At 41.3% G+C, this 24,335-nt stretch overlaps 1 protein-coding gene across 4 annotated transcripts in view; it reads right to left on the bottom strand.

The window, feature by feature from the left end:
• Positions 1-18,895, bottom strand: part of LOC149313805 (sodium channel protein type 1 subunit alpha) — a 154,164-nt gene extending 135,269 nt beyond the window's left edge. For all 4 annotated transcript variants that reach the window (XM_089519822.1, XM_089519824.1, XM_089519821.1 and 1 more), the window contains exon 1: positions 18,478-18,895. The gene's annotated coding sequence lies outside the window, so the exon portion shown is untranslated. The remainder of the gene's footprint in view (positions 1-18,477) is intronic.
• Positions 18,896-24,335: the final 5,440 nt, after the last annotated feature.

Raw genomic sequence — 24,335 nt, 5'->3', positions numbered from 1 at the left:
GTTGGGGAAGTGCTCCTGCTGCCTCAACATCTGCTACCTGAGACAGCTGCCTCACTCAGCTTAATGGTAGGACTGGCCCTGCTGGTGATGCCTGGGACTTCTACTTCCAAGAGGAAAATAAAGAGCTCAGAATAGCCACCCATAATGCTGACATCTCACATGTAGAGTTAGTGCTTTGGGGCAAACCTATCTGACCTTGTGACCTTAGAGCAAGGGTGAAATTGTGAACTCCACTCAAGGTATCTAGGCTAACATGTAGTTTACCAGCATGAACCTCTGGCCAAGCTGAAAGTACTGGGGATGAGGATGGTGGGATTTGGTGAAGTCAAGGCAAACATTTTTGATTGGGTTTCAGGTACATACTTTAGAGAAGAAGCAGGAGGGTCTGATGTTCACCTGCTAAATTGCAGGAAAAGAGATTCCACCTCAACATTAGGAGGAACTTCCTGACAGTAAGGGCTGTTCGACAGTGGAATAAACTCCCCCAGAGTGTAGTGGAGTCTCCTTCCTTGGAGGTCTTCAAGCAGAGGCTGGATGGCCATCTGTCGGGGATGCTTTGATTGTGATTTCCTGCATGGCAGGGGGTTGGACTGGATGGCCTTTGTGGTCTCTTCCAACTCTATGATTCTATGATTCTATGATTCCTGACTATGAACACAGTTGTATCTGCAGCATTTAGCATCCCTAACATTCTTTATAGAAACCCAAGGGTTGTCAAATGTATACCTCATTAAAAAATTGATTCCCTCTAGTGAAAACAAAGAAAATGGAATTGGGGGGGGGGGGGGAGCAACAAATAAACCTTGAAAAGACATTGGACCTGTGAAACACAGTCTCCTCCAAAAAAGAGTGAGAATGAGAAAAGCTCTTCACCCCTGCAGTGCTAGGCTCTGCCTGGCTAGTCGACTTTGGGATACGTCTACAGAATATCCTTCAGACTAAGGAACAATTTGACCTCCAAAAGAAAGAGAGCGAGAGCATTCCTAAACAACAATCAGGAGCATCTAAACTGTGACAATGACAACAACAACAACAACAAATGGGGAAATGCTGAAAGGAACTGGCATGCACCCAGAAAATGTAAGGTAAGGGAAGTACAGCATGCAACAAAATAGCTCTGCTGTGAAACCGACCCTATTTCATCTTTCGACATTTCAGCAGAATCCCCAAATAAATGATCTTTTCTGCGCTATGCCCAGAGCAAACATTTCCATAAATACTTCAAAAGGGGGGAAAATACCCAAAATAGACAGGGTCTGTAAGAGCAAAATGTTCATCTGCCTTACCTGGTCATTAGCAAGCATTACAAATGTACAATATGAATGAAAGGAAAAAGGATCCAGGGATGACAATTGTGAGGAAGTGCTATCGTAATCCAGTTCCTCTGACTGCCTGGTCCAAAAAGATTCCCAAGTATTCACACACAAAAAAGTGCTGCATTTTCATTGTAGGGATGAAGGTGGGGGGAAAGAGGGAGGGAGGGAAGGAGGGATGGAGAGAGAGAGACCTCTGCAGTATCCCTTCTGCTTCAGTCTAGGCTTTCTGTTCTCAGGCTCACTCTATGGTACCTAATACAAATCAGCAAATAGCTTGGGGGGGAGTGGGGGGGAAGAAGGGGGAAAAAGAGTACATATCATCTTTAAAGGACAGCACCATCTACTGGCAAAATTAATGAACCTATACTCTGTGTTCTGGATATTTATTTATTTATTAAAAATTCTTCAGCAGAGCAGCTAAAAAAATATATCTGGGAATAGCCACAATGGGCCCTAATCCAAAGAAGTTTAAATGTGACCCACTGAAATAGGTTATAAAATGAAAAGATTTCTAGAACCTTTGTATTTGTTCTTTTCAGGATTTCTCCCTGCTTTGCTGATTGGAAGGGATGCAGTTCACCCTTCCAGTGCCACCAATGTCTGAGACCAAGATTTAACCCTTCAGATGGTTTCAGAGATGTTGCTCTCTGCCGTTAAAACAAAATTTCCCTTCCATCTTCTTTCATCTAGTACTGTACCACAGACTCTGGAATAGAGCTGACGTACACATGCAGCAGGATCACACGATGCTGTGTTTTCTGGAATGTTCCACATCAGACTGCAGGTGGAGGAAATCCACATTTGAGAATAGATTCATGTACAGAGAAAACTAGGTTAGCCTAGAACCCTCCTCTCTGAGATCCACAGAGAATATTGGCACCCCCCTGCCTCAAAATAGAATGGTACAGCAACAGTCCAGGAAAACGGACTCTGCTGCATAGATAGATTGGCTGCTAACAATAGATGTAGATCTCTCCACTGCTTAATTATATGGCCAAAGACATGTAAAAGGCTGTTTTCCAAATCAGGCAAGCCAAGCAGGAAAAACAACAAAGACCCTTGTAATACCTTAAAGACTAACATGTTTATTTGTGCACTTTTAAGATGAAACAGCACTCTTTGCTGTTAAAGTACTATATTTATTAGTGCAATCCTATACACATGGACTCAAAAGAGATGCCTTTGAGATCAATACAGTTATTATCAGACTGATAGTACTGTGGCCAAAGTAATCTCAAGCACTTTTAAGAAAATAACACCATATAATATAACAGTCACCATCACTTGTCACATCTATAGTCTCATTGTAATGGCCACCAACACTTGACACTTCAAAAGTTGCTACATGCTGTCCTGTACATCTCTGATCAGATCCCCCCCTCCCAAGTTTAAGAGGACTGCAGATGTACCACCACAGTAGCTAGGTCAGGGAGAAGATTTTCATCTACAAACACCACTCCTCATCTAATTATGTGTGCAGACCACTTCCTGCACACTGCTATCCCATGACTGTACAAAAAAAGCAATATGGGCTCAGAAAATTATTTCTGTTCTTATAGTGAGTTATGAAAATATATAAGCAGGGGCTGAGGGAATACCAAAACAAATATTCCGGTCATAGAGACTACAATACTGATTTACACAAGAGTAAAGAGAACAGAGAAAATGACCACAAAAGAAATATATAAGTTCAATGTGAACAACGAAGAAGTTGAAAGATAAAGAGTTCCTGTATCTTGGATCAAACATGCATCAGAATGGTGACTGTAACCAAGAAATAAGAAAAGTAGGAATGGGAAGGGCAGCTACAAAAGAACTAGATAATACCCTAAAGGAATTTAGACATACAACTGAGCACTAAAGTCAGAATCATCCAAGCCATAGTATCCCCCATCCCTATGTATGGATGTGAGAGCAGGACATGAAGAAAAAAAAAAGATAAGAAAAAACTCATGTAGTGCTGAAGAAGAGTGCTGAGGATAGTGTGGATATCCAAAAAGACAAATACGTGGGACCTAGAACAAATCGAGCCTGAAAACTCCTTGGAAAACAAGATTGAGGCTGTCATACTTTGGCCACATCATGAGAAGACATGATTCACTTGAAAAGAAAATGAAAAAACTAATGCTAAGAAAGGTAGAGGGCAGTAGAAGAAGAAGATGACTGCACACCAGATGGCTAGACTCAGTTAGGAAGGTCACAGGCATGAATCTACAAGACTTAAGCAGAACAGTGAAGGATGCAGGGAGGTTGGAGATGTTTCATAAACAAGATTACCATGAGTTGAGGACCACTCAAGGGTAGTTAACAACAACAATAACAAAAGCCCTCATTCAACTCATTGGGGATTTACTTCTAAGTAGGCTTGCATAAATTTGCACCTATAATTAATAAATTTAGAACTGTATAGAAGTTTCATCTAGAAAGCTACCGTAAATGGAGGTTTTGTAGAAAGAGAAAAGAAAATCTGTGTGACCCTGGGTTTGGCCTTGTCTGCACTGGCCAGTATATTCCAGGGACGGCCCAGAGTATCCTGGCCATGCAGCTGCCCCCCCCCCCCCAGTTACTTCACTTTCTGTTACCAAATTGCAGTGGCTGTCTGCACAGGTCATCCATCTGTGCTGGATTGCCCAGTACATCTGCCACCACTGCAGGTCACTCACTTCTGAGGTCAGAATGATGTGATGGTCACATGCTGGACACCTTGTTTTGATTTCAGAACAGGTGACCTGCAATGATGGCGGATGTGTTGGAAGGCCCAGTGGGATGCTTGTGTAGACAGCCACCTTGGTGAAGGGGGCGAGGGCTCCCAGTTCTTCCCAGAAGATCCAGAACAACAGGTAATTTTTTTTACTCTGTTATGACCTTGTTATGCCTCAGTTCTAGTGTGGCATATGGGGGACATGGTCAGGACTGCCTGCACCAGAACTGGGCTTTGGGCTGTGTGTCTTCTGAACAGGACGATACCCAAATGGGGGTTGGGGAATGGACCTTCATCAAGTTTATTGCTGCATTCAGTGCTGTGGATCAGGATGGAGGATTACAAATATTTAATTGTAAAAAATAAAGCAAATTGTTACAGCCTCTGATAAGAAAAGTCAACAAATGAAAAGCCTGGAGAAATAGCATAAAATATAAAATATATATTTTGATAAAGCACCTAAATGCACTCTAAGTCTATAAAGCAACTGCATGAATTGGGGAATCTATAATTCAGAAATACAGTGGTGTTCCTAGTGTTGGTGTTACCCAATGCAGGGTGCCTGAGACCAGCCACAAGCCAGCCAAAGCATGGGTGAGGGTGGGAGGGGCAGGCATGCACTTGTCCTTCCTCAAATGCCTTGTCTTCCTCAACCAAGAGAGATAGGGCAGTAGAGAAGGGGTGTGAATCAGCACCATCACCATACACCCCACATTGGGAGGAGGGATTGACTGGGTGTTACCCCTTCTGTCAGATGTCACTTAGTGCAGTCTGCACCCCCTGAACCCCCTAGTGATGCCACTGGAGAACTATAGGAACTAATATCACTATTAAATGATTTTTAAAGACTTTAATAATAATAATAATAATAATAATAAATTTTATTTCTATTTCCCGCCTCTCCCAATGGATCGAAGCGGGATTACAAACATAAAACCACAATAACAAGCATAAAACCACAATAACATCTAGATTACAATAAAATATCATCACTTAAAAATACAGTTCATAACAATAAAAACATCATCTAACATGCAGTATTACAGCCAAAAGTAGGGTTTTCTTAGGTTCTTCATAGAAGATCGGGTGGGTAGGCCCGCTGGAAGAGATCTATCTTTAGTGCCTTCTTAAAAGCATCTAAGGTAGTAATAAGACGGATCTCTTCCGGCAAGTTGTTCCATAACTTAGGGGCTATGGCTGTATACGCTCTGTGGGAAGTTGTTGTTAATCTGATCTTTGAGTGTTCTAATAAATTCTTCCCAGATGTTCTAAGAGTGTGGGGCGGATTATGTAGGAAGAGGTGTTCCCTCAGGTAACTCGGACCCAAGCCACTTAGGGCTTTAAACTTTGTATTGCGCCTGGAAGCTAATCGGCAACCAATGAAGGGATTTTAGTACCGGTGTTATGTGGTCTGATCTAGATGTTCCAGTGACCAGTCTGGCTGCCGGATTTTGAACTAGCTGAAGCTTCTGAACTTGGTACAAAGGTAGCCTCATGTAAAGCGCATTACAGAAATCAAGATGAGAGATTACCAGTGCGCGTACTACTGTTTCACGGTCCTTTCGGTCCAGGTAGGGACACAGTTGGTGTATCAGCCGAAGCTGGTACTAAGCACTCCTAGCCATTGCATCCACCTGAGATGATAACTGTAGAGATGAGTTCAGGAGTACTCCCAACCTATGAACTTTGTCCTTTAGGGGAAGTGTGACCCCGTCCAGGACAGACTGACAAATCTCCATCCCTGGACTTGGGATACCTATCACGAGTACCTCCGTTTTCTCTGGATTCAGCTTGAGTCTGTTTTCCCTCATCCAGCCCATTACTGACCCTAGGCAGGCATCCAGAGGAGAGATGCCGTCCTTAGTTGCTGTAATAGTTGGAGACATGGAGAGATAAATCTGGGTGTCATCAGCGTGCTGATAACACCATGCCCCATGTCTTTGGATGATCTCTCCCAACAGCTTCATGTAAATGTTAAATAGCATGGGGGATAGAATGGTGCCCTGAGGGATGCCAGATGTTAGCTCTCTCTTAGAGGAGCAGCTGTCTCCCAGCCTCACCATCTGGAATCTACCTGAGAGGTAGGACCGGAACCACTGGAGCGCAGAGCCCCAATACCTAGCTCCCTCAAGGATACCATGGTCTATGGTATCAAAGGCCGCTGAGATGTCAAAGAGCACCAACAGGGTCACACTTCCCCTGTCGATGCCCAGACAGAGATCATCGACTAAGGCGACCATGTCAGGATTCTTTGTTGTTAAAATATTATGGCATTTTAAAAGATCTTATTATAAAATTTCAGTAACAGTACAAAAAAAGCTATGCATCAAGGCTGATGCATACTTTTCTTAATACAAAGAACTGTGAAGAGCATTGGTCTTTAATTTATTTGTTGTCTTCCCTTCTTGACTTTTTTTTTAAAATAATCTCCTCATGTCTTTTCTACATGTATCTTGTTATGTTCTATAGTCAATATTGTCAACAATTATACATTTCTCCCAAAACGGGGTTGATTCTTCATGTTCAGTCTCAATAAATTTAAAACATACTGAAATAAAATTGTCATCCTGTTTTCCACTATGCAAGGACCTTAATTGAAATGTGGACATTTCACGTAAAGCAGTGCATGATTATACCCTGTTGAGCCAGTTTCTTATGACAGTGGCCTGTGGAGTTCTAGTTCTTGGTTCTATCTATTTTGGCAGTTGCCAGAGTGCCATGTTTAGTGTGCAATCCTCTACACATGGACTTAAACTACAGTAAGTCCCTTTGAATTCAGTGTCATTTAATCTACAGTCAGAAGTGCAGATTTTTCATAATCAGTTTCCAGGGGAAGGGTAGAAAGTACACAAGTCCTCACAGAAGTGGATTGCCACTACCTAAACTGTTTGGTGGAAATGTGCACAGTGCTAGCACTTTGCACAACACTGACATTGGAAAGTATCACATGTATACCCAGAGCTTGGAAAGTTCCCTTTTTGGATTATAGTTCTTCAGGTAAAGCAGTGCATGATTATACCCTGCTGAGCCAGTTTCTTAAGACAGTGGTCTGTGGAATTCTAGTTCTTGGTTGTATCTATTTTGGCAGTTGACAGGATGCCATGTGAGCATGCTGGCTGAAAAAAGCTGGGCAATGTAGACCTCCCAAAAGGAGATTTTCAGAGCTCTGAGTACGCATGTGGTACTGGAGCAAACACTGCTGCAGATGCATATTTTGCACCATTTGTGTTTGCTCTTTACCTTTTCAAATTGCTTTAAGATGCATAGCACTGCCTGATAAAATGATGTTACTGTATTTTTTTATGTTACTTGCTTTTAAACATGCATATTGGTGAAAATAAGATGTAATACTTTATTTTACTGTGGGCTCACTGTGTTGACAGGCGATTTAATTTCATCACTGCTACTTTAAATTCCTCCCTTTCTTTTCACATTATTTCTTCCCCTAGGGCTGAATGTTTAGTGTTTCTGAAAGGCCTGAGCTTGGCAGTACTGAAGCTTGGTTGTGTGTAGGACAAGTACAGGATGGGAAGGAGCATGATGAGCTTTGGCCCTGATGGCGAATGACTAGATGGTAAGAAATAACATATGGACCATCTTGGGTGTGCATTTCCTTGGTGACCATTGTGCCAAAGCAGCAAGTTAGTGGCTGAGATTGGTTTGCAGGACAAAACACACTGTTTACTTCACTTGCATCCCTGAACTAATGGCTAAATGGTCATGATGCCTGCAGAGAATGTTTTAATGCAGTGCTGGGAAATATGTGGTGCTCCAGATGTTCTTGCACTCCAGTTCCCATCAGCCCCAGCCAGGCTAATGGTAAAGCATTACCATTACAACCACAGGAAGAATCTGGAGGATCACAGGTTCCTCGGTCCCAGTAGAAGATTTTGTTGATTGTGATTCCAAGTAGAAGCCCTAGTGGTGCAGTGGTTAAATGCCTGTACTGCAGCCACTCACTCACAAATCATAAGCTTGCGAGTTCAGTCCCAGGGGGCTCAAGCTCAACTCAGGCTTACATCCTTGTGAGGTCAGTAAAATGACTACCTAGATTGTTGGGAGCAATTAGCCTACACATTGTGAACTGCTTAGAGAGTGCTTAAGTGCACTGATAAGTGGTATAGAAACGTACTTGTACTTGCTAGATTCTGTCATTGAAAAGCCCTCTTGGGGAAAAAAAATCTGCTCACTCTGCCCTATGTGGATAATGTATCACAGCATTTACTCACTCGGTGACATTAGATGTAGTTATATACAGGTGGAGTTGGGAGTTTCCTGCCTCTGTTCTCGTAATGCTAGAAGTTGCTGCTGTTGCTGCGTGTCTTCAAGTCGCTTCTAACTTACAGCAACCCTAAGGTGAAACTATTATAGGGTTTTCATGGCAGTATTTGTTCAGCAGAGGTTTGCCATTGCCCAGGATCCTGGGAATTATTATTCAATGGGGGAATTATATTAGCTTAATTTGAAAGCAGCAAAAGGGCAAATTACAGCAGGGATCGAGCCTGTGTATACCAGTTCTGAAAAGTAGAACTCCAGAGTGCAAGGTTCAAATTAGTTTTGTTTATCGGTCAGAAGGAGGTCACCATTCACACAAACACACTCTCTCACACACACATATCCAAGAACTAATGCTACACTTTAAAAAAGACAATCATTAACCAGGGTAACTGCCTGTTTGAAAGTAGGGACGACAGTATAGTTTGTGGGGCCCCTGGCACTGTTTCACACTTAAGAACAACAACAATATCATTTTTTCCCAAACCAGAAGTGGGTGACAAGCCACTTTCAAGTTTAGTGGTTGTTCTGGGCATTTTTGGTAATCTGTGGGGCTCTTGGAGAGTCATGGGGGCAGAAAATCGACCACCAGCTCTATGATTGTCACGATGGTAGGGAAGGCAATTTCACAGTTACACCAAGCAATGAAAATAAACTTTGAGGTCTGGTAAAGATACTGAGCAGGTAAATCAAGCTTCTTTCCAAAGACCTGGTCAATAGCTTGGCTTACATACCACCATCACCTTATATATACATTTCCTGCTCCCATATAAAAAGGAGGAATTGAGTTGCCACAGGTAAGGAGAGAGAGAACCCAATACTTTGCATCTTTTGCCTGCTGTGAAAGCACATTGCTGCTTATGCTGCAGCATGGAGGCAGGGCAGTCGTGTCTCATCCAGCACAAAGCGTGAGTAACCAGGACGGCATATAGCAATGGTCCCAGGAGTCCCAAGCAAGAGAATCAGTCCCAGCAGGCCACTTAACAGTGGCAGCAGGATGTCTGTTTGATCGTTTACTGCCACCAGACACTACATGGTGCAGCTGAGTCTTTGTGTATTCTTATTCTCACAATCATTATTATATCCCACCATTCCAATCACCACCACAACTACATTAGGTAGGGTAGGCTGAAATACAATGACCAGACCCTACTCTGCCATTAGGCAAAATGAGATTGACATCTCAGCTGTTAGGCTTGCAATGAGGTGGTCATGGAAAGGCAGCAGATTGTTAACATTTTTTTTTCTAACTGTCTTTCTATAGTGAGGAAGAGGTATTTGTGGGAGTTTTTGCCTAATGTGCTAAAAAATAATTTGTTGGTGAGCTCTGGGTTCTGTGTACCTTGACAGGAGTGATTGGAGGTACTGTATGACCACCTTAGGCAGAAAAAATATCTTGGGTTGTCCCTGACATGTCTAGCTCTGTCAGCATCGTGGTCCAACAGTTAATGGATCAAGGGATCATTTGTTCTGCCAAACTGCACAGCCTCTCACACATATGGTCTTGTCAGACTCTATATGAAGTGCTCCAGTACTGTAGATATATCTGTTACAGTGAGGTGCTCGGGCAGTGTGTTTTGTTTTGTCCTGTTTTGTTTTGTTTTGCATTGTTTTGTTTTGTTTTGTTTTGTTTTGTAGGGACAGCCCTCTTTGTCATTAAATATTTGTTTAATTCCTCTTGAAGCCATCCCTGTTTTGAGTGACAAGAGTCAGGATACAAATTTAAAAAATGAAATAAAATGAAAATCATTACAATAATTAGTCAGCCTCTGTTGATCTGATCTTTGCAAATGACTACATTAACTAATCCAGGTGACAGTTGAAAGTAGCAGAGGTTGGAACCTTAGTTTTGACAATGAATGAAACGCTAATATTTGGCATTTTTAATCAGTTACAACTATTGCATTATCAGTGATTATCATTGTTTACAACTTTAGCATTGGGCCAGATCATATGATTTAGAGAGAATGATGTCGAGATTGTTACTGCTGAATTTAGTGTAGGAAATTATTGGTATTTAATTATGCAGAACATGCAGCGTGCCCCAGTGCATCTGAGCTATTGCTATAAAACAGGATACTCTGGTAAGGTTAAAAACCAAGATGTACTTGGTTGTCACAAAGAAATCCACCTAAGATAGGAAATTAGATAGTCAAACGAAAAAAAACATGCCTGTACTTGTAGAGGAGTCCCCAATGCTGACTTCTATGCATGTGGGTATGGAGATTATCACATGGAGGCTTACCGTCCCTAAAACATTGCTAAATCATCCCTAAAGCACGAGGGTGTGATCGCCAGTTGCGCTTGTCCCCGTGATTAAATCGTCATGGAGGCGTCCCATCATTAAAGTGTTCACGGAGCAGACATTTAGGGGAGCATATTTTGTTACTAGCTCATTTGTTAAAGTTGCCTTCCTCTAATCTAGAGTTTCTCCTTTCATGGACTACAAAATGCATAATCTGATTGTTGCCTGGGAATAGTGAGCATAAAAAATTTTATATCAAAAATATCTAAAAAGTATCAGGTTGGGAAAGGCTGTCCTGAAGTATTGTTGTTATTGTTAACTGCCACTGACTTTCACTTATGGCAGCCCTATGAATGAGAGATCTTCATCTCCCTAACATCATGCACTATGCTCAAGTCTTGCAGATTCAGGGCTGTGGTCTTCCTGATTGAGCTTATCCACCTGTAGTTTAGTCTTCCTCTTTTCCTACTGACTTCTACCTTACTGAGCACTGTTGCTTTTTCTAGTAAATCATGTATTTTCATGATATAGCCAAAGGACCACAGTATCAGTTTAGCCACCTTGACTTCTGGGGTGAATTCAGGCTTGATTTGCTCTAGAGCCCATTCATTTGTCTTTTTAGCAGTCCACCATATCTATAGGTCTCTTCTCTAGCAACAATTTCAAATGACTTGATCTTCTTCCTATCAGCTTTCTTCACTGTCCAGCTGTCACAATCATACTGTCTAGTTCTTTCATAGCTGCCCTTCCAAAACCTAGTCATCTAATTTCTTGGTGCAGTCTCCATTCTGATTGATGACTGAACCAAGGTATAGAAAATCTTGAACTGTTTCCGTGTCTTCATTGTCTACTTTAAAGTTATATAAATCATATGTGGTAATTATTTTTGTTTTCAACTGTTAACCTGCCTTTGCACTTTTTTCCTTGACTTTCTTCAGTAATTGTTCCAAGTCTTTGCTATTCTCTGCTAATAGCGTGGCATCCTCTGCATAACTTAAATTGTTGATGTTCTTTCCTCCAATTTTCACAACTTCATCAGCGTCTAATCACCCGATGGTTATAGAGCATCCCCACTCTTGGTTTCAATTTCTGTTTGATTTCTAAAATTTTGAGGAAGAAATCTCTTGTTCTTCCTTTTTTGTTGTTATCTTCTATTTCTCTGCATTGACTATTACAGTATATAATTCTCTTTGTCCCTGGGCACTAATCATTGAATAGTTGCATTCAGAGTTCTGACTCTATTTTTGTCACTTTTCCTTTTTGCTTCTCATCTGTCCTTAATTGCTTGAAGAGTTTCATTTGTCATCAATTGAGGCTTCTCTTTCTTTTTGGCTTCAGATAGTGTCTTTTTGCATTCATCCATGAAAATGTTCCTGACTTCAGTCTAAAGTTCTTCTGGCTCCCAGTCAGTTAGGCTTAATACTGCAGACTTATTTTTGTCATTATCTTTACATTTCACTTTATCTTTAAATTCTACAGGGATTTTGTATTTAGGCATGATGATTGGTTTAGTGGTCTTTAGCATTACTCTAATTTTTTTTAATGAGCAGTTCATGGTCTGTGTCACAATTTGCTTGTCTTATTTTTTTGCAGATAGAATGGAATGTCTCAATCTTCTGCTTGTAACTATGTAGTCTATTTGATATCTATATTGGCCATCAGGTGATGTCCATGTGTACAGTTGCCTCTTTGGTTGCTTGTGTTTGTGTTTGCAGTGAGCAAACTGCAGGCCTTGGAAAATTCCATCAGTTGCTACATTTCTTGATCTGAGGCCAATCAAAGAATCTTTGATTCTGTTCTGTTTCCTGCTTCTGTATTCCATTCATCTTTGATTAACAAGAAGTCTTGTTCTGATGTGTGATCATCTTCCTCCTGGACTCCAGCACAAAATCTTTCAATTTCTTCTAATTATGCCTTTGTAGTTGGAGCATATACTTGGATTATGGTTATATTGATGGCTTTCCCCTGAAGTCTTATTGATATGATTCAGTCAGACTTTGCATTATATCCTTTGACTGCTTTTGCTACATTTCTCCTCACTATTAGTGCCACAACATTTCTTAGATTTTCATTTCCTGAGTTAAACACTGTAATTATCTGGCTAAAAATGTTCACCGCTCGTGTGTACTGGCCCTTTGTCACTCAACTATGGGCCGGTACACACTGGCAGCAAAACACCGCCCCTCTTTGCTGCACAGCATTGCTGCAGCAATCAAACCGTGGGGCAACGCTGTGCAACAAAAAAGAAGCCGCCTAGAGCGGCTTATTTTTGCGGCGTTGCAAGCAGGAAGGGGTGCTGCCATGATGCCACTTCCTGCCAGTGACATCTGGTTGCTGTACAGCGGCGACATCAAGACGGCCCACATATGGATGGGAGGCCGTCATGATGCCAGCATCCATACATACTAGGGTTTGGGAGTGTGTGGTTGCTGCGCACTCTAAAACCCTAAAATTGCTGCTGCCATGCCACAAAGCGCCCATCTGTACCAGACCATAATCTCTTTTTCTTTCCCATCCCACCAACTCATTCTTCCTCGTTTGTTAAAAGTTGATAAGCAGTATTTTATTTTTTGTTATAGGGCACAGATAAACCTTGAGTACAGCAATAAGTAAACAGATACCAAGATTGGTCATTGAATTAAAAGTAGAGAAAGATACGTTTGCCCATCACTGTTGCCCTTGCTGGCATGAGCAAGTAAGGTTTGGGAAAGCGTGGAAATCTACCACATCATTTCCCTAAACCTCACTTGGGATTGTTCTGCCCAACAGCTAGTGGTTATAGTATCAAGATACAATGAGAGAGATACAAATTCTCATTTATCGATGGAGCACACTGAATGATCCTAGGTCAATCACTGCCTCTCAGCCTAACTCACCTCACAGTGTTGTTGTGAGCCTGCAATAGGAGCTTACGCCCCACCCTGAGCTTCTTTAAGGAAAGGCAGGATACAATGTGTAATACAATACATAGAAATGGTAAAGACAAATTATCAAGTACAAGTTCAATTAATGGTATATTGTGACACATTGTCAACATTATATCAGAAATAATTATGTTTCTGGAAATATAATTCTGTGTGTGTGTGTGTGTGTGTGTGTGTGTGTGTTATTTTTAGACAGACAGATTATAAAGTTGTTATGCAATTGCTTATTATTTTACCATGATCAGCAATAAAGAAATGCTTCGATCCATGTTAACTACTGTTACATCCCACTGAAATCAGGATGAAAAGTTAGTGATAATGTCAAATAAGTCCCTTTTATTTCAACAGGCAGTAATCATATCTTAGTTTAGATCCAGCCCAACACTTATGACTTCAACCAAAAAAATATTAAGAGGAGTGGAGGTAGAGATGTTAAGTGAGAATGATGAATGGTTGTGCAAAGAGAGGGGAATTCATGGTTCTGTGTTCATTGAGCTGAGATTATTCCTTATTTATTGATTTTTTTTTGGTTATTATGTTTCTTTCCACTGTGATGTTTTGGAATGAAACATGAAATGGTCCCATTCATAGAATCATAGAGTTGGAAGAGACCACAAGGGCCATCCAATCCAACCCCCTGCCATGCAGGAAATCACAATCAAAGCACTGTCAAGAGATGGCCACCCAGCCTCTGTTTAAAGACCTCCAAGGAAGGAGACTCCAACACTCTCTGGGGGAGTTGTTCTACTGTTGAACAGCCCTTACTGTCAGGAAGTTCTTCCTAATGTTGAAGTGGAATCTTTTTACCTGTAGCTTGCATCCATTGTTCCATGTTGTAGTCTCTGGAGCAGCAGAAAACAGGCTTGCTCCATCCTCAATATGAGACCACTTCAAATACTTAAACAGGGATAACGTATCACCCCTTAACAGTCTCTTCTCCAGGCTAAACATACACAGCTCGTCAGCTCCTTAAGTCTTTCCTCATAAGGCATGGTTTTCAGTCCCTTCATCATTTTGGTTGCCCTCTTCTAGACATGCTCCGATTTGTCAACATTCTTTTTGAATTGTGGTGCCCAATTCAGTATTCCAGGTGCGGCCTGACCAAAGCAGAATAGAGTGGCACTATTACTTCCCTTGATCTAGACACTATACTTCTATAGATGCAGCATAAAACCACATTGACATTTTTAGCTGCTGCATCACACTGTTGACTCATGTTCAACTTTTGGTTTACTAAGGCTCCTAGATCCCTTTCACATGTAGTCTTTTAAGCCAGATATCCCCTATCCTATATCTATGCATTTTATTTTTTTCTGCCTAAGTGAAATACCTTATATTTCTCCATATTGAATTTCATTTTGTTAGTTTTGGCCCAGCTTTCTAATCTATTAAGGTCATTTTGAATTTTGATCCTGTCCTCTATGGTATTAGCTACTCCTCCTAATTTGATGTCATCTGCAAATTTATTCTTTCATCCAAGTCATAGATAAAGATGTTGAATAGCACTGGGCCCAGGACAGAACCCTATGGCACTCCATCGGTCACTTCTTTTCAGGATGAAGAGGAGTCATTCCTGGTCAACCAATTACAAATCTACCTAACAGTCATAACTACTGGGTGTGTACATTTTGGATTAAAAAATGTGGTTCTTCTGCCTTCACAGGGTATTTCCACAGCCATCATTGAACATCTATGCTACGACATTCAATGACTAAAAGAAATCAGCACTAAAGAAAGTAAGGGAATATCAGTGCCTTCATTCTTTGAACACGCCTCCTCTACAAAGAAAGAAAGAACTACTGCACTTATCCTTAAGAAATGGTTCATCTTTCTTAACAATTTCTACAGTTTGTACAAAGGGATGTTTACCACTTTTGTAAGAATTGCCCACAAACACCATGAAAAGATAAGTGCATCCTCCTTGGAGAGGGGAAACCCTCGAACTGTAAAGCCTACTCTGATACGAAACTTGATGCTTCTATTCTTGCAAATTTAGAAGTCACCAGTGAATACAATGGACCCTTGCTTTATGCGGGGGAGCCGTTCCGGACCCCCCCCCCCCCGCGTAAGGCTAATTCTGCATATACTTGAGCACATTCATTTGAATGGGGCTCGTGCGTGTGATGGTGCAGCGGCACGGAAGCACGCGGGGCATCATGGGCACGAATTCCATTCAAAATCATACACTCAAGTCTGCGTATAGCATGCCCGCGTATAATGCGGGTGTATAAAACAAACGTTTGGGAGTAGGACATATGTTTTCCGTGCAAAGAGAAATATTTTTTGTGAAGGAAACAGTGAATTTTGTGGAAAACAGTCTCCACAGGCTAACCCAAGCATTTAGACTGCAGTCCTGCACATACTTATCAGGGACTAAGCCCCATTGAACTCAGTGGATTTTACTACAGAGAAGACATGTGTAAATTGTATGAAAAAGCTGGCTTAGGAAATCCTATATCTGGGAATCAGTCTCAATGAACTCTATGGGGCTTGCTTCTGCTTAGACATCCATCCAACTGTCCTGCACATGAACTCACTTGTCTGAGAGCTCCCTTGAAGTCAATAGGACTTACTTACAAGTCGGGGTGCATAGAGTTGCACTGTTTTTCAGTGTTAAGTGCTATCCCATGTGTATGCATTTCAGGAGAAAGTTCTTTGGGACCATTCAAACTTATTCCTATGTAAATATAGAAATTTATATCAGACTGATCTGTTGATATAAACAGTATGTCAACTTAATTGGGTATTCAGCAAAAAACAAAAAAACAAAAACAAAAACATATAGCCACAATTTCCTGTCATATATACACACTCATTTCAGTTATCAGTGCAGAACAACCCTTTAATACAAGGAGAAAAGGGAAGGGAAAAGAGCCCTAATTCTAAATAAACCCTGTCTGAAAATCCTGTGCATACGTACTCTAATCCCATTGAATCTAAAAGGATTTACTCTACAATAAATATACATAAAATTATAAGATATGTTACTCAGGAAGCTAAAAATACACCAGTATAAAGTGTACCAGTTGTCTGATTTGGTTTCATGAAAATCATCTAAAATCAGAAGGAAAGGTTGATTTGCTGCTTGATATGATAACACTGCTCATCCTTCAGTTCCTCCTGTTTAATGCAAGACATATTGTTCTCTTAAGTAGTTGCTGCCATCATAATTTCCCCCACGGATATGAATGAACAGCAGTGATGAACACATTTAGTACTGCAGCAGAAGTGAGAGACATGATAACCAACATGATAACCAACATCGCATGGTTAAACCAGATGATTCTTAACGTCTCCATATAGACTAGAGGAGCATAGCATAAAACAGGCCTACACAACGTGGCAGTAGGTAGGGGCTGTAGGTAGGCTTTAATTAAATATTAATTAATTAATATTACTATTATTAATTAGAATTAATTAATATTAATTCCCTCCTCCTCCTCCTCCTCCTCCTCTGCCTAACCCTCTCCTCAGCAGAAAGCTGAGCTGCCCAGACTTCTTGGGAGAAAGCCAAATGATGGAGGAGCCTTGAGGGGTGAGTGTTCGCCCCTTTTCCTCATCTCCTTTCCAGCTTCCTCAAGAGAAAGCCTGGCAAAGGAGGAGCCTTGCAGGGCAAGCATTTGCCCTTCTTCCTCCTCCTCTCCTCCTCCATGAGGAGGCCAAGAGGCAAAGGAGCCTTGAAGTTGTTCCACATCCCTGTGGGTGTCCCAAAACCCTTTGATGGGCTGCATGTGGCCCCTGGGCCGTATATTGTGCAGGCCTGGCACAAAAGAAAAGGAAGCACAGTCTTTCTAGAACTTGGGAGCGAGCTAGCAGAATTTAATGAGACCATTTGCTGACCAAAGACTATTTTCCCACCTGAGATAGATGGCTGTAGCTAGTCTCAAAAACAAAAACAAAAAAACCCCAGTAAACAGTGTGCCCGCATGCCATTTTTAAAAAACCGATGACCAGTCCTTTTAAAGGATGTTCATCTGCCCTGCCTTTTTAGACAGGCTTGAAGAGCATTGCCTTCACTGCTGTCCATGGTACTGAACAGACCCTGCAAGCTCCAGGGCATTTTCAAATATATCATGCTGCCTCATTAAGTCGTAACACTCCGGCAAAATGAGCTCATTTGCTTGAAAAACCATCCACAAAACTGCTGCATCAGGGGGGTGTTGTTTAGTACCCAAGGCCCTATTCTGCTGCAACCCACTATGTAAAAGTCTCCTTCTGCAACCCCAATTCCCCTCCTTTCCCCTCCCATTGCAACATACTTATCAATAAAATGTCATTATGGGATCAATACTTATGTTTCTGAGCTGTCAGAACACAGCCCAGCCTATTTATAAATGCATTTGCTTAAAGAAATCACCTGCTAAAACACCCAGCCAAGGCATCACATCTGTACCTCTGCAGAGCAGTCATTGTGTTTAATCTTGTCCGCAGTGTGCACAGCCCTAAATGTATATTCTGGGCATAAAAATGCACACAGGGAGACAATGGTTGCTAGCCAAGTATCTCTCTCAATTATCTAGTGACCTAAAATAACAGAGACATGCACACCCAGGCAGACACACATAAAGCAGTTATCTTAATTTTTAAAAAGAAAGCAATACATTTGGGTCCCGGGCAGTGCAAAGAGCCACAAACTGCAGTAAATCTTTTGTAATTAATAGCCATTTCTAATAACATTTTGACTGCAACACCTCAAAGGAAATGGATTATTTCATTGCTTAATCAGTCAAATCATCAGTGATTTCCTTCATGGAGAGAGAAAGAAAGAGAGAGAGAGAGAGAGAGAGAGGTTTGTTAAGCTAGCCCTGATCCATTATTTATCAGTTTGCATAATGTTTCAAAAGCTGAAAAGCACTAGTAAGAAATGCTATGCTTATCGCAACATGGGAACAAATCTGATCCCACCCCCATGAATTTTCCCGACTACATTCTACTGAATGGCTGATGATACATATAGGAGGGGCAATCACATTGTATAGTTACCATTAAATCATGCAATAAAAAAAGAACATTTACCCAAATAGATGCAGCAAAAGGTCATAATCCAACTTCCATTCCCCCATAAAACATTACGCTGGAGCAGGAACCCCACTAGCTTGCTCAGGCCAGTAGTCTCTCTCCTACACTTGACCTAGACTGCCTTACATAATGAGGAACCAGTGCCGTATCCTGAATGTCATTCCTGGCAGAAGTAGCAAATGCTGGCAGCAGGAGGGCTGGTAGTTTGCATGAAGATCACAGAGTCTCAATCTCTCTCTCCTACTTGCTGGTTTTTCTCTCTCCTTGGACTGTTCTAGGAGAAGAGGCAGGATTTAGCTCCACAGAGCTGGTGTCATCCTTCCCCTGAAAGGAATGGCTGGAATAGACAAGAGCCTTAGAAATGCCAGGCAGACAGCAAAAGCTGCATTTGTCCTTACAGCAAACCTTCACACATTTCCTGTCCTTCTTGTCTAGAGGAACAGCGTAGCTGCAGCTAACGTGAGCAACAGCGAGACAAAGTAAGGAAGGATCTCTGCTTGCCTGTGTTTCTCATGGTGGTGAGTAGAGGCAGAGAAAGAGGGAAAGAAGGTCAGATTTTTAAACCTTGCCTTTCCCAGGGGAACGGTTTAGCTCAATTAATAGCCTCGTGCATTGTAGTTAAATGTGTCACTAGAAGAGAAAGTCCTTCATGTGCGATAACGCTTATCAAGGAACGCTTCACAATTTGCATATTAAACTGAATGCATCCAGTGAAGTTGCATATGCTCTTGCAACCCATGTGTAAAGCTGGCTTGGCAGGATTTCTTGCAAGAATGCTCAATAGCTGGGATTTCTGTTCTTAATTATTTTCCATAGATGAGCAACTGATAATTCCCTAGATTGGTAGCTACAATGTTTAGATTTAACACATTGTCTACAAGAAGAGCAAGAAGAAACTGGCAAAAGCAAACTTTTGACACTTGACTCAGGGTTAGTTGGTTGTAACTTAGACAGAGTTCTATGATTGTGTTGTGTTGAGTGCTATTTGAATTTTCTTATATCGTAATTTAGATTTCTGCCTTAACTCCAGTTGTGGAGAGACTGGGAAAGAAAAAAGAATAAAGAAAAACAGTTATTAGAAAAAGAAATAAATTTTGCACAAAACATGGAAATGCTGGGGAAAAACAGATTTTTGTGGCTTATTGAGATATAAATATTGACCTGAATTGTAAACAATAGGATTGTAAAAATGGCTTCTCTAAAATAAACATGGGATCGGATCCTGAGAACCATACTTAAAGTAGATCTATTGAAAATAATGAGACTCAAGTTAGTCATGTGACTTCCACTGATTTCAGTGGATCTGCTCTCAGTATTATTCCATCCCACAAAAGTCTATGCAGTCTTTGACAGTGGATAAAGAGAGGAGCCTGGGACATTCAAGACAAAAAGAATATTATGTTGTTGCTGTTGTTGTCACTGGCATTTGCTAATCAAAGATACATTGATTCTGCATATGGAAGAAACATTTTTGTTAGTCACAATCCTTTATGGAAGTTTTCTACTCTGGTAACACTACTATATCTTGAAGCCAACAGTCATACAAGTCAACTTAGGTGCAACATGAGGACAGCATTTTGGTATGTTCAGAACCTACTAATTGATTTGTTTGATCCTGTGTTATATTCCAATGTGCTGGTCATTTGACTTGCCATTTATGTACATCCTGTATGTTAAAATATTTTTTAAGACAGGGCAACCAGAATTGCTCAGGATCTGTAGCTCAGTGACAAGGTATAATCCCTGGCTTCTCCAGGGTTAGATATACCACTGCCTGAAATCCTGGAGAGTCAGTGTGTGAACAATACTGGGCTTCGTGGCCCAACAATATGATTTAACATAAGGCAGTTTTCCATGATTTAAGGTTGGTTCCTTGGGTATCTCTAGTAAAATTAACCTCTTTGTCTGTGCTGTTTAAGCCTGCTGGCATCTTTCTAATAATGAAAGTTACTCTCTCATGTACACACACAGTATGCTCTGAATAGCTACAAGTTATAGAATCTTGAGATGGTTTTGCTGAGAAATGGGTGCTTCCCTTTCTCCCGATTGATCCACATTTTTGAGCAATCTAATCCTTGAATTTCCCAGATAACCCAATTTAATATTCCTATTAAATTCTGATATGCTGGCAAACCAAGTAGTATGTCAAATGGTAATGGTTTTTCCACCAGCGCAGCAGAGGCAACTGGTAGCTCCATTGCTTTGAAGCAGCGAAAGCATGCTACATTTTACTGGCATCTCATCCAAGCTATTGAACCTAATTCTTAAAATAAATTCAGCAGCTCCTGTAAGACCTAGGGCAAATCCACTGCCTCAAAGCAACAAAGCCATTAGCTGATTATGCAGATTATGCAGTGTAATATTACTGATGTCCCATTGGTCATTATGGCAGCTTGGCCCCAGTAGAATGACAGTTGGAAGAACCCAATGTTTCCTTAAAGGTCCATCCTCCCCTTGACAGAGCATAGCAGTATGCCTGCAAAAGAGATGGCTTAAGTTACATCGCTATGTATGGCTTCCTCTTCCTCTGCGACTGCACCAGAGGATGGTGTTATGGTTAAACTGACTTCACATAAAGAGGATCAACATGTGACTCAGAGTACATAAGAGTAAAGATATGCACTGTCTTTAAGCAACCAGCAGCCACATCTGACAGAGGAAATGTGTCAAGTCAGTAATATAACACTTGTCTCAAAAACCTCATAAGTTCTCTGCTGTGAGATTCTAGATAACTAGCATTCAACTAAGACCACAACTTCATTGCTGCAGAGACAAGCCACACTCACAGGTAAGCAAAGTGGTCACTAGGGAGGTCTGCCTTCAAAGCCTTACTCATTAGCATCATCCTTCCCTCCCATAAGTACTCCAGGGAAAGACATGGGTATGCAGAACACATTGATATTCATGATCACAAAGAGTCTTGCTATTTCCAACCCTTACAGTTAGGAGTAACTGTAGTGGCTTAGCAACCAGTGTTCAATGGGCATTAGCAGAGTTTCTAACAGAAACAATATAAAAAGTATGTCTTGTGCACAAGCTCACTACCACTTCAATATAATTAAATCTCCACCATGTATATGTGAAGGGACTTTTGTTAATGAACAGCAACGCATTGTTGGTTACTACTGAATGAACACACTGGATTATTTTGTTGTTGCTGATGTTGAACAAGAACCCAGAAACACGGAACAGAACAAGCAGAAGAAGCATTAAGAGCTGGACCTTGTCATTGTGGTTACTGTCTCCCTCAACTGGTGAATTACTAAATGGGAGGCTTGGCTGAGGTATACAGAACAGAATAACTCTATGGGGATCATTTTCAGGTACTCATTCCCCAACTAAACAATGGCTAGTAATCTGATTTACCAACTGAACCTGCTACACATTGTACCCACCACCACCTCTCCAGAGGCAACCAGGTAGCCAATGAACATGCACAGAGGAGAAGGAAGTTTTTCACTCTTAGTGCTGTGCAGATCACATTCACAAGGGAAGCCTAGAACAGAAGGAGTAACAGGATCAGAGTGGACTTGGAAGGTCTGAGCTAGCCCTTCCTTATGCAAGGAATCCCCTTTTGTGTACAAAAGCTCCTGTGAATTTTTAGGGTTCTTGACAAAGAATCTAAGAACCAAACAATCAGAATTGGAAGGGACTCCATGAGCCCCTGAGTCCAATCCCTTGCTCAGTGCAAGATATTGAGCTTCCAGACACTTTTGAAGACACCCAGAGAAGGCAACACCACCACCTCTCCAGGCAATGGCTTCCATTGCTAAAGTGGTCTTATCTACCCTCCTGTAACTTAAAACCATTAGACCTGGTCCTACCTTTTGGGGTAGCAGAGAACAAAATTGCTTCTCTCCACTCTGTGACAGCCCTTGAGGTATTTACAGAGTGCAATCATGTCACCCCTCTTCACAAAGCTGAACATATCATCTCCTTCAACTTTTTGGCAGATGTTTGTTCTCCTTATCTCTTATCAGCCTTGTTGCCCTTGTGAAGTCGAAGGCTTTCATGGCCGGCATCCATAGTTTTTTGTGCATTTTTCAGGCTATGTGGCCAAACTCTTCTAGAAAATGGCTACATAGCTCGAAAATCCCACAAAAATCTTGTTGCCCTTCTTTGAAACTGCTCCAACTTGTCTGCAGCCTTCTTAAAATGTGGCCCCCAGAATTGAACACAGTATTCCAGCACCTGACCAATGCAAAATATAGAGGAACTATTGCTTCTCTTGACTTGGAAATATGCTTCTACTAGTGCAGGCTGAAATAGCATTTGCCTGCATTGGCTGCATCTACACTGCCGAAATAATTTGGTTTGACACCACTTTAACTGTCATGGCTCAGTGCTATGGAATTCTGGGATTTTTAGTTTGTGGTAATGCAAGAGCTCTCTAACAGAGAAGGGTAAATGTCTCACAAAACTATAATTCCCGGAATTCCATAGCATCAAGTCATGACAGTTAAAGCAGAGTCAAACCGGATTATTTCTGCAGTGTGGATGGACTCTTTGATGCAGCATCACACTGCTGGCACATATCCAACTTACGATCAACAATAAACCCAAGGTCCTTTCACATATAGTACTGCGGAGCCATGTATCCTCTGTCCTATACTTGTACCATTTGTTTTTTATGCCATAAATGTAGAATTTTGCATTTGCTTCTATCAAATTTCACTTTATTAATTTCTGCCAAGTCTTTTAGTTTATCAAGGTCCTTTTGAATGCAGTTCCTATTTTCCAATGTGTTAGCCACCCCTTCAGTTTTGTATCATCTGCAAGCTTCATAAGGATTTTCTCCACCCCATCATCTGTCATTGATGAAAATGTTGAAGAGTAATGGCCCTTGAATAGAATCTTGAGGCACTCCCCTTGAGATCCTCTTCCAGTTTGAAGCACAGCCACTGATTATGACTCTTGAAGCACCATTTTCCAATCAATTGTGGATCCATTTGACTAGGGTGATTATTGCATGTCAAATCTGTGGCGGGATACATGCGGGTTGTAACTGTCACCAACGAATTTTATTGCACGGCTCTGTGCCTGGGCAGTAGGCAGCCTGTATCCAACCCAGGCTTCGCTGGCAGCTTTTCAAGAACAGGAAAATCACAGTCTTGAAAAGCTGTGGGAGAAGCCCAGGTTGGATGCAAGCTGCCTACTGCTCGGGCATGGGACAGTGTGATAAGATCCATCAGTGACAGTTACAACCTGCAAGTAGTAACCTGCCACAGATGACATGCAATAATCTCCAGGGTTGCTCCCTATCACATATTTAATCAGTTTTCTAATTAAAATATTATGGGGCAGCCTATCAAATGATTTACTGAAATCCAGATAAATGACATCCACACCATTACCACCGTGCACTAAAATAGTGATCTGACTTTTAAAAAAATATATGATTCTTTGGGCAGGGTTGTTTTCGACAAACCTATGCCAGCTCCTACTGATCACTGCATTGTCATTAAGATACTTGCAGCAGTCTCTTGCATAATCCATTTAACAGTTTTCCTGGTACTGAAATTTGGCTGACTGGTCTGTACTTTCCTGGATCTTCCTTTCTGACCTTTTTAAGGAGTGGGACAACATTTGTCCTTCTCCAGTCCTCTGGCATCTCGCCCATTCTCCAAGATTTCTCAAAAATGATGGCAAGTGATTCTGCAAGTATGTCAACAAGTTCCTTCAATATTCTAGAATGCTGTTCATTTGGTTCTGCAGATTTGAACTCATTTAGATTAATGAAGTGCTTCTTGAGTAACTCCTTTGCAATCTGGATTTCTTGCCAAGGTCTCTGTTGATGCATGGAAACACACAGTCATCTTTTGAGGGAATAACTGAAGCAAAATAGGTTTTGAACA

This window comes from Sceloporus occidentalis, unplaced genomic scaffold (genome assembly GCF_023333645.1).
Source record: "Sceloporus occidentalis isolate IW3139 unplaced genomic scaffold, rSceOcc1.0.p SCAF_4, whole genome shotgun sequence".
Lineage (NCBI taxonomy): Eukaryota > Metazoa > Chordata > Lepidosauria > Squamata > Phrynosomatidae > Sceloporus > Sceloporus occidentalis.
Note: the sequence above shows the minus strand (reverse complement) of the source record. Positions and strands in the feature narration are given on the sequence as shown.